The sequence below is a fragment of the Echinops telfairi genome, unplaced genomic scaffold, assembly GCF_000313985.2.
Source record: "Echinops telfairi isolate 266 unplaced genomic scaffold, ASM31398v2 ScPeMD7_443;HRSCAF=831, whole genome shotgun sequence".
NCBI lineage: Eukaryota > Metazoa > Chordata > Mammalia > Afrosoricida > Tenrecidae > Echinops > Echinops telfairi.
Window position 1 is genome coordinate 24,558,011 of NW_022104341.1, and position 10,389 is coordinate 24,568,399.

Consider the following 10,389-nt stretch of genomic DNA (forward strand, 5'->3'; position numbering starts at 1 on the left):
GTTCATCAAAAATCCAAAGATCAGGCAGAGGTGAGCTAAATGCAGGGCCCAGAAGTAGAAGCCAAAAATATCCAAACGTCACAGCAAGTCTTCTTGCTTCTATCAAAGCTCAGTCAGGAAATAGACATATGGCCTTCCAGGTGAGGTAAGGTGTGTTAGAGCTGTATGGTAGCAGTACACATACCCTATCCAAGAAATACAGATGGTTCCTTAAGTCCCACCCCCTACTAGAGTCAAAGATGCCTCCAAGTAAACAAAGGGTGTGGCTGGTTCACACCCTCTACTAAGGTGGAGTCTTTAATGATGCCCCAAAAGCAAACAAAAGGTGTGGCTGGGGTCACACCCTCTACTAAAGTCAGGTCTTAATCCCTCCCTAATCCTGTCCATTAGGATAGTAGAGAATGCTTTTGAACATGAGATAGCCACTGGTGTATAGAGTCATTATATATATCACATTCTATATATCAAATCAAGAATTATGGCTAGAAGGGCTATCTTAATTGACTATAACTCATTCATGAGCTTTTAAGACCTCAGTCACTACTCACCAAAGTAGGATTTATAACATTGCCTTTGTGGATGGTGATCTGCCAATTGGACTAGGTGTCCCTGCAAACTGGAGTCCTGAACCCGTGTTTGTATAATTTTAAATTTAATTCCACGTTATTCCAGGACCTCTATTGAAATCTCTTTCAAAGTGGTAGCCAGGCCCCATGTAGTCTGGGTTTCAAGGTCAAAGAATCCAAGGTTTGAGTGGCCCAGTAGTCTTCTGCATTATTTGTTTCCATGTGTCTTTGATTTTCTTTGCTCCTCTTTGCTGCAGATGAGGAGAGTTCAATAGTTGAAGCTCACATCTCATGTTTTTGAAACGAAATCTATATCAGTATAGATATAGATTTGATGAGAACTAAAGTCTGCTCCACTTCTCCAGGTTTCTACCATAACAAAGTAATGAAAGTACAGTTATGTTAAGTCAACAAATCTATGGCACATGCTTTGTGCCAGGCTCAGTGTAATCCAGTGTGTTAGGCCAGGTTGCAAAGCAAAACAAGTGACACTCATATATATATATATATATATGAGGGCGTAACACCACCACCCCCCCAAAAAAAAAAAACCAACAGAAAAAAATCTACCACTGGGCAGAGCTTTTGTAGTATGCATTTTTCCTGCTTGGAGAGTTAGTGCAACTTGTTCTGAGTTAGTGCACCAGAGGCATCGCCTGGGAAGGTTCTCTCTGGTCACAGTGAATTTTTTCATGAAAGCAGTTTAGCTCGACCTTCATTTTGTGATGGCCGATTTAAGAAAACAGCATGTGGCTGTGAAATTTTGTGTCCTGCCCAGAAAAAAATGCTGCAGAAACTATTCTGATGTTGAACACAGCTTATCAAGACAGCGCTATGGGAAAAACTCAAGTGTTTGAGTGGTTTTCTCCTTTCAAAAAGGTGAAATGTAGATTGATGACAAATCTCGTACTGGACATCCATCAACTTCCCAAGTGGATGAAAATATTGACTTGTGCATTTGGAGTTCTTTCCACCAGGTCAGACTGTTAATCAAGCTTTCTATTGATAAGTTCTGAAGATTGTGAACAGTATGCGACAGAAAAGGCCTGATTTGTGGCTGACAGGTACTAGTTTTGCCATCACAACAATGCACCTGCTCACACAGCCATCTCAGTGTGCCAGTTTTTGGCAAAAATCAGCATGCCTCTCTTGCCCCACACACCTTACTCACCTGACTTTGCTCCATGCAAATTCTTTTTGTTTCCTCGAATGAAGAGGTACATGAAAGGACAGCAATTTGACAATGTAGAAGAGGTGAAGGAAAAAATAGAGATGAGTTTGAAAAATGTTTCCAAGAATGGAATCACAGATTCGACAAATGTATTAAGTGCAAGGAGAGTATTTTGAAGGTGATAAGACTGTTTTTGTTTTTGTTTTTAATGTAAACACTTAACTTTGAAAAAAATTCCATTTTGGGGGCCGGTACCCCCTTGTAAAAGACAGAGCTTTAAATCAAGAAGTATTTTATATCAAGACGGCATTCCAGCCCAATCTAACTCAAGTCCAGAAGTCTGATGTTAGCCTAAGCCTTCTTCAGATTCATGTAATAGCAGGCTGAGGATGCAGAAAGGTGAAGCGGGATGCAGGAAGATTGTAAGTCAGTGTGTGCAATGTTGCATGGATTCAAGGTCAATGGAAACACAGCAGGCTTTCAGGGTTCAGTGCCTCTAGAGGCAGGCACAGTCCCAGTAAGCAGAAACTCAAAGGGGTGGAAAGAGAAGGAGAAGTTCCCAGTCTCTCCCTTACAAAAAGGCCACATTCCACAAGTTGGCATCAGGCTGCAACCTGATTGACAGATTGTATTCCACCCCTACATTTTCACACAGGGTAGAGTTGACATAAAATAGGACTACCACGTCCTGTAAGGACATAAAAAAGCATAAATAGTAATGGTATAAAGGATTAATATTTTTTCCTTCATGAGTGCTGCTAACCCAGGAAGAAAGAGTGGCAGCATCAATGCTTTGCAAAATAGCCCCTCCTGATGATATGTCCACAGTACCTGAGACAAAATCTTGTTATTCTTGCTGCTAAGGAGTATTCTGGTTGTACTCTTTCTAACACGGGGTTGTTCGTTCTTCTGGCAATAACTGGTATATTTAATATTCCTTGCTAACACCATAACTCAAAAGCATCTACTCTTTCTTAGCTTTTCCCATTGATTGTCTAACTTTCATAGGCGCATGAGCCCATTGCAAAGACCATGGTGCAGGTGCGCTTTAGTCTTTAAAATGACATCTTTTGAAGACGCTTTAACACTTTAAAGAGATGGATTTGCAGCAGATTTATCCAATGCAATACATTGTTTGATTGCTTGACTGACTGCCGCTTTCAGGGGTGTTGATTGTGGATCCAAGTAAAATGAAATTCTTGACAACTTCAATCTTTTCTCGTGTTAGCATGATGTTGCCTATTGGCCCAGTTGTGAGGATTTTTTTATGTTGATATATAAATAATACTGGAGATTGTAGTCTTTGATTCTGAAATCATTCAGTGCTTCAACTCCCCTTTACTTTCAGCAAGCAAGGTGGTGTCATCTGCATATTGCAGGTTATTAACTAGCCTTCCTCCCATCCTGATGTTACGCAGTGTCAGATTATCCACGCAGAATAGAGACTGAGTGAGTGGTGAAAGGACACCACACTGATGCAGACCTTTCCTGATGATAAACCCTGAAGTATCCTGTTGTTCTGTTCAAACTACTGCTTCTGGGTCTATGTACAGGTTCATAATGAAGTGCTCCAGAAATATGTTCTTCTCTGTGTAATCCATGGTTTGTCCATGATCCACACAGTCGAATGCCTTTACATAGTTAATAAAACACATATTTAGTAAAAGCCTTTTTGATATTTTCTGCTTTGAGCCAGATCCATTGGACATTAGCAATGCTATCCCTTGTTCCACACCCTCTTCTGAATCCAGAATGAATTTCCAGCAGCTATCTGCAGATGCACTGCTGCAACATTTAAAAATTGAATTCAGAAAACTTTGTGTGTGATATTCTTCAATAATTTCTGCATTCTGTCAGCTCACTTTTCTTTGGAATGTGCATGAATATGGGTCTCTTCCTATCAGTTGGCTAGGTGGTTATCTTCCAAATTTCATTGGAACATCTCAATTGTGATTCCATCTATCTCTATAGCCCCATTTTTCATCAATGCTTTCTTTTTAATTATTATTTATTTATTTTTATTTTTATTTTAAAAATCATTTTATTGGGGGTTTGTACAACTCTTAACACCATCCATTTATCCATCCAGTGTGTCAAGCACATTTGTACATTTGTTGCCATCATCATTCTCAAAGCTCATCAATGCTTTCAACGCAGCTTGGATGTCTTCCTTTTATACCAGTTATTCTGTGCATTACTGCCATATTCTTTTGATTCTCCTGTGTCACTCAATATTTTGCCTATGCGAGGTTGTTAGATACCATTGAGTCAGCCCTAAATCATAGTAACGCTGTGTACAACAGAACAAGCCACTGTCCAGTCTATGCCATCCTCCGAATGGCTATGCGTGAGCCCTTCTGCAACCACTGTGACAGTCCGTCTAGGTCAGGATGGCTCTCTTTTGATGAGCTGTCACTTGACCAAGCATGATGCCTATTAATCAAAATTGCCCCATTGAGTTCTTTAATATTGAAACTTGAGGCTAGAATTTTTCTTCAGTTCTTTTTAAAAAAGTCATTTTACAGATATCTTACAGATATCATGACTTTCCATAGTTTAATCACATTATTATACAATCAAAGTGGTATACAATTGCTACCACAATCAGTTTCAAAGTATTTTCTTTCTTCTGGAACTCCTTGAGATCAGCTTCCCATTATCCCTCTCTCCCTGAATATACCTCCCAGGAACCCTTATTCTTTTCCCCACTATAACAGGCCCCCCCCCCCCCCCCCCCTTTTTTGCCATATCTCACATAATCCAATGTATCCATTCACATACAATTCTATTGCTTGAGTGGGGTCATAGAGTCATCAATGCTATCCACTCTCCATTCACCCCCTTCCCCTGCCCCCTCTCTCTTCCCATACCCTCAGGGAACCATTACTCTTGTTACTGGTGAGTTTCATGTTCTTCTGTTCTGTCTTACTGAGCAATGCTAAGTGTTCTTCCCTTTTGTTTTCTAATTTCATGTCTTGACACATTTCATTATCATGCTTTGTCTTGACTGCCCTATGCAATCTTTGGGTCAGATCTTTTACTTCATCATTTCTTCCTTTTGCTTTAGCTTCTTCACATTCTAGAACAGTGGTTCTCAACCTTCCTAATGCCGCCACCCTTTAATACAGTTCCTCATGTTGTGGTGACCCCCCAACCATAAAATTATTTTCGTTGCTGCTTCATCACTGTCATTTTGCTACTTCTCTGAATCGAGCAACCCTGGTGAAAGGGGCGTTCGACCCCCACAGGGTTCGCAACCCACAGGTTAAGAACCGTTGTACTAGAACAAATATCAGAATCTTTTCTGAAACTTATTTTGGTCTTTTCTTTCTTAGCTTTCTAATGACATTTTTATTTCTTCAAGGATGATGTCTTTGATGTCATTCCACAACTTATCTGGACTTTGCCAATCAATGTTCAATGCATCAGATCTATTCTCAAGATGGTCTCTAAATTCAGATGAACTACACTCAGGGTCATATTTTGGATTTCAGGCATTTGTTTTAATTCTCTTCAGCTCCCACTTGAACTTGTGTTCAATTGATGTCTGTTCTGCAGTCAGCCCTACCCTTGTTCTGGCTGATGAACCTGAGATGCTCCATCATCTCTTCCCACAGATATTGGACAGTATACTTAATTCCTGTATATTCCACCGGCAAGTTCTACTTGTATAGTTGCTGCTAATATTGTCAGAAAAAATATATATTTGTAATGAATAGTTCTTGATCTTGCAAAATTTCCTCCTCTTTGGCATTAATGGTTGCTGTGTAAATGTGAATAGTAGTTGTACTAACTGGTCATCCTTGCAGGCATATGGGCATTCTTCTATCACTTTCAACATTGTACTTCAGGGGCGATCTTGAAAAAACTTTTACAATGTGATATCATTTCTCTATTTGTTTTTATAAATCATTTTACTGGGAGCTTTTACAGCTCATATCACAATCCATACATATGTCCATTGTGTCAAGCACATTTTTACATATGTTGCCATCATCATTTTCACAATATTTTCTTTCTATGTGAACCCTTGATGTCAGCTCCACATTTTCCCCTTCCTCCATCTCATGGACCCTTGATAATTTATATATGTATTTTTTCATGTCTTACACTGACCGCCGTCTCACTTCACCCACTTTTCTGTTGACCATCCCCCTGGGAAGGGGCTATGGTAGATCATTGTGATCAGGTCATCATCCCTCTATTGTATAGCTTTCAAAAATTATTCCATTAAAAAAATGATGAGAAATAGAGAGCTAACTCTTCCCTCCCCACCCCAAATAGATAGACAATCTCTCAAAGTATTTATTAAGCTTCTATCCTGCTTTATCTTATATTCTTAAACATGATTTCTGGTCTGTGCTATTGACATGCTACCTATCACACCAAAATTTTACATTAACTATGGCACCTTTATAATTTATTTGACAATTGATGGGCAATGTTGCTGCATAATATTGTTGTTATTTTTTCCCTCGTTTTCTTGTCGATGCTTTTGTGTTATCTTTTACAACACCATGTTTCATTAAAATATACTATTGGAATCTGGGTCATGATTGGCTGGTTATTTTCTGTATGAAAAGATGAAAAGTTACCTATTTAGCATTAGGTATGGTTTAAAATCAGTAAGGTGTGTATATAAGAGACATATCTTTTCATCATACTTATTTGATCTGTATGTTGAACAAATAATCAGAAAAGCTGGATTATATGAAGAAGAATGTATCATCAGGATTGGAGGAAGGCTTATTAATGACCTGAAACATGCAGGTAACATAGTCTTGCTTACTTGATGGATTTATGGATGAAGGTCAAAGACTACAACCTTTCATATTTATTACACCTCAACACAAAAAAAGTAACATGCCTCACAACTGGGCCAATGGACAACATCACACTATGTGGAGAAAAGATCGAAGATGTAAAGGATTTTGTTTTACTTAGATCCATAACCAATGCACACGAAAGCAGTAGTCAAGCAATCAGCACATTGCATTGGATAAATCTGCTGCAATAAATCTCTTTAAAGTGTTAAAGGGCACAGATATCACTTTGAAGGCTAAAGTGCACCTGACCTCAGCCACGGTCGTTCAATGGCCTCATGTGCCTTATGAAAGTTGGACAATGAATGAGGAAGATTGAGGAAGAATAGGTGCTTTTGAGTTATGGTACTGCCGAAGAACATAATATTTGCCAAGGACCTCCAGAAGAGTGAGCAAGCCTGTGTTGGAAGAAGTAGAGCCAGAATGTTCCCTGAAAGCAAGAATGCTAAGACTCCGTATCATGTACCTTGGACATGTGTGTTTCGAAGAGACTAGTTCGTGGCAAAAGACATCATGCTTAGCAAAGTCGACGGAAAGAAGCAAAGTCTCAATGATATGGGTTCCCCCATGGCTGCAACGATGGCCTCAACCATATCAGCACCTATGAGATTGACACAGGACCGGGCAATGGGTTGTTCTGTTGAGTGACTCTGAGTGACCCCAACAACAACAGTGGCACCTAACAATAACAATAACATGAAGATGGAAACCAGCTGTTTGAGGAGAGTGGGGTCTGAAATAACTACAGTAGAGGGTAGAAGAGCCATTTGCCTTGCAGGTAAGGAGGCCACCATGCATTTATGACACCCATTGCACTTTGGATGACTTTCGTCATTGCTCGGTTGCTCATGAGCAGGCATGGAGAATGATTTGTGTGGACTTACCCAGGGAGTGGGCTTTGCTAGACAAGGATAATAAGGTGAAAGAGAGTCCAAAGGAATGAAGTTTTTTTATTTATTTGTCTTCTTTTCACAAAAGATGTTGTTGTCAGCTACCACTGAATCAGCCCCCAATTTGTGCTGACCTCCAGGCACCACATAACAAAACACTGCCTGGTCCCGAGTCATCTACTTGGAAACCATTGGGTTTTCCATTGACCAAATATGAACATGCGGGAATAAATGAAGAGAGGTGCAACCTTTTGTTGTTTTGTTTGTTCTCTTAAAGGTCCTTATACAAGTTTTAACTTGTGAGCAAGAAAGCTGAATTACAACTGAGCTTTCTACTGTGTAATTTATCTTCCACATACACATTTGTACGATGTAATACATGAGATACTTGCCTTGCAACAGGAGTGAATTTTCTGTGTAAACCCCTATTTAATGTTGTGTATGTTTTTTCTTAACATTTTTCTCTCTTTTGGACTCAGAATTCTCATCTCAAATGTGTTCTCCGGGGAATCTGGAAATATTGGTACATATCCATTTGGCAGTTTGGGGATTGGTTGGAGTGTGGGAAAATCCGGGGGTTATTTTCAGGTTATGACATCTGACTATCTCTTTGCAGGTCCAAAACACAGTCTATTTTTAAAACTATAAAGATACCATAGTCTAAAGGCCAGATGAAACCTAACCGTCCCCTAAGGTTTCAAGTGTTTCTTGGTGTATCCGTAGGAACCCTCATGGCTCAATGGTTAAGTTCGTGGCTGATGATGGAGAACATTGGCACTGTGAATGCACCAGTGACTCCACGTGAGAAAGACCAGGAAGTCTGCTCCCAGAATCACTACAGCCCAGAAAACCCCATGTGGGGCGCTTATCTACTGTGGAACGAGAGTTCTCTGAGTCAGAATCAACAACAGGGTTCACTGTGTTTTCCTTTACTTGGGCAATCCCAGTTAAAACACTATTAAAGCAGCCAGAAGGAGCCACCCATGGGCATCATGGACCCACCTTTTACACCTTGTGTCCATCGGTGCACTAAGGCTCTGGTAAGGCATTCTCTACCTGATATGACAGCTCCAAGTCCCTCTTTTTTGGACCCTCAGGATGTTCCATATTCCATCGAAGCATTCTTAGCCTGACTGCTAGGTGGGTGAGGGAAGGCTCAAAGAAGCTGCAGTAATGCCACTGATGCCTAGGGCTCATCGATCGCAAGGAAGAGGAAATGATGCCCCATACGCTGGTTATGAAATGGCTTCCTCCAAGGATATTGGACTATTGTCTTTATCATCGCCATCAGCCTTTAGCACCTTCTCCTTATCTCCAGCATCCATGAGATGCAGGACACATGCAACTTCACACAAGGCGTTCTTCCAGACTAGATTCTCATTGAGCTAGAATGCAGTCAGGCAGGATGGCCACATTCTTTGAGCTCTGCCAGCAACATCACATTTAACTGCTCTGCTCATAGAGTTGATGTCTGATCAACCACAATCTGTGCCCTTAGATCTGACGGAAGGCCAGGAAAATAGACCCAGACATAAAAGTGTGCCGGGCCCATACCACCAATGAACAAATGCAGATTGCAGACTCTGACACCTCTCTTTTCTCATGACTGCCATGCAATCTGTCTGTCTGTCTGTTTCCAGTTGCCATCGAGTCCATGCCCACTCCTAGTGACCTCACGTGTGTTGGAGCAGCACTGTGCTCAGAAGCCGACTGGCAGGGCAGCCAACCACCAAGTTCGCAGGAGAAAGACTGGGCTTGTCCAACTAGATTGTACAACTCTTCTTGATGTGATTGAACAATTGGATGGTATACGACGTGAATTATATGCCAATTAACCTGTTGAAGAAGCGAAAAGAGGAGACTGGCTAGCTCCAATGGCTTACACTTGGCTAGCAATCTTAAGGTGGGTGGTACAGGACAAACCCAGTAGCACTGCAGAAAAAGGCCTGGCAATCTGTTTCTGTCAAGGCGATGGCCAAGAAACCCCGATGGCACAATTGTACTCTGTCCCACAGCGTCACCGTGAGTCAAGTTCAGTTTGGTTTGGTTTTTTATGGACTTGAAGACTATGGTTCCCATCTCCATACCCAGGCAAGGATGGGCCTACTTTGCACAGTAGCCACAATGTACAGAACCTGAAATGACCCTTTATGGTTTTTGAGATGGGCTTTAAAAAATTATTAGAAAACAAAACAAAAAACTTCACTGCCTCGTCTCTGGTTGCTCCGTAAATAGTTTTGCCTGCGTCTGTTTCTCAGAATTTCATCAGCAAGAGACATCGATCTCTCTCCCAGGCTCACCGACAGACTCATTTTTCAACCAGGCCCAACCTCTTCATTTCCACACTGACTAGGGAACATGATGTCCTGAACTGACCTACACCGACAAGGAGACATTCTAGTAGGTTCTCTACCAAGAGAGAAAGAACACATGGTTTTCCTCAATCAAAACCCTGCTTGTAACGATGAGGACCCGAATGAAGAAACTGTTCTGAAACTGATTGTGATGATGACGGTGCAACTCTCGGTGCGATTGAACTATCGAATTGGATGATTGGTGAATTATATGCCAATAAGACTGTCGGGGTGTGGGAGCAACCACAACACCCCTGACTGTGTGATCCCGCGTCGTTCATCAGGCTTCCTGCATCAGCATCAGTAAGGAACCATTGGCGAGTTGCTGCTTAATGCAAAGCACTAGCCAGACATTGAGGGAACTTGAAAGAAGTCCCGGATATAACCCTTCCTCCTGTGAGTAGTCAGCTGTGGAGACAGGACGTGAACAGCTGACGCAGGAGCTTTCATGAAAGCTCTACATGCTGTGTCACCATCGAGTCATGCATGGCCCTGGGAGCTTATGTGGTTTGCCCTCTACTACTACCTGAAAGGTGGCCAGTTTGAAACCACTCAGCAGTGCTGCAGAAATAAGTCCTGGCAATT

At 41.3% G+C, this 10,389-nt stretch overlaps 1 pseudogene; it reads right to left on the reverse strand.

The window, feature by feature from the left end:
- Positions 1–8,685: 8,685 nt before the first annotated feature.
- LOC101651737 overlaps positions 8,686–10,389 on the reverse strand; it is a 21,315-nt pseudogene continuing 19,611 nt past the window's right edge.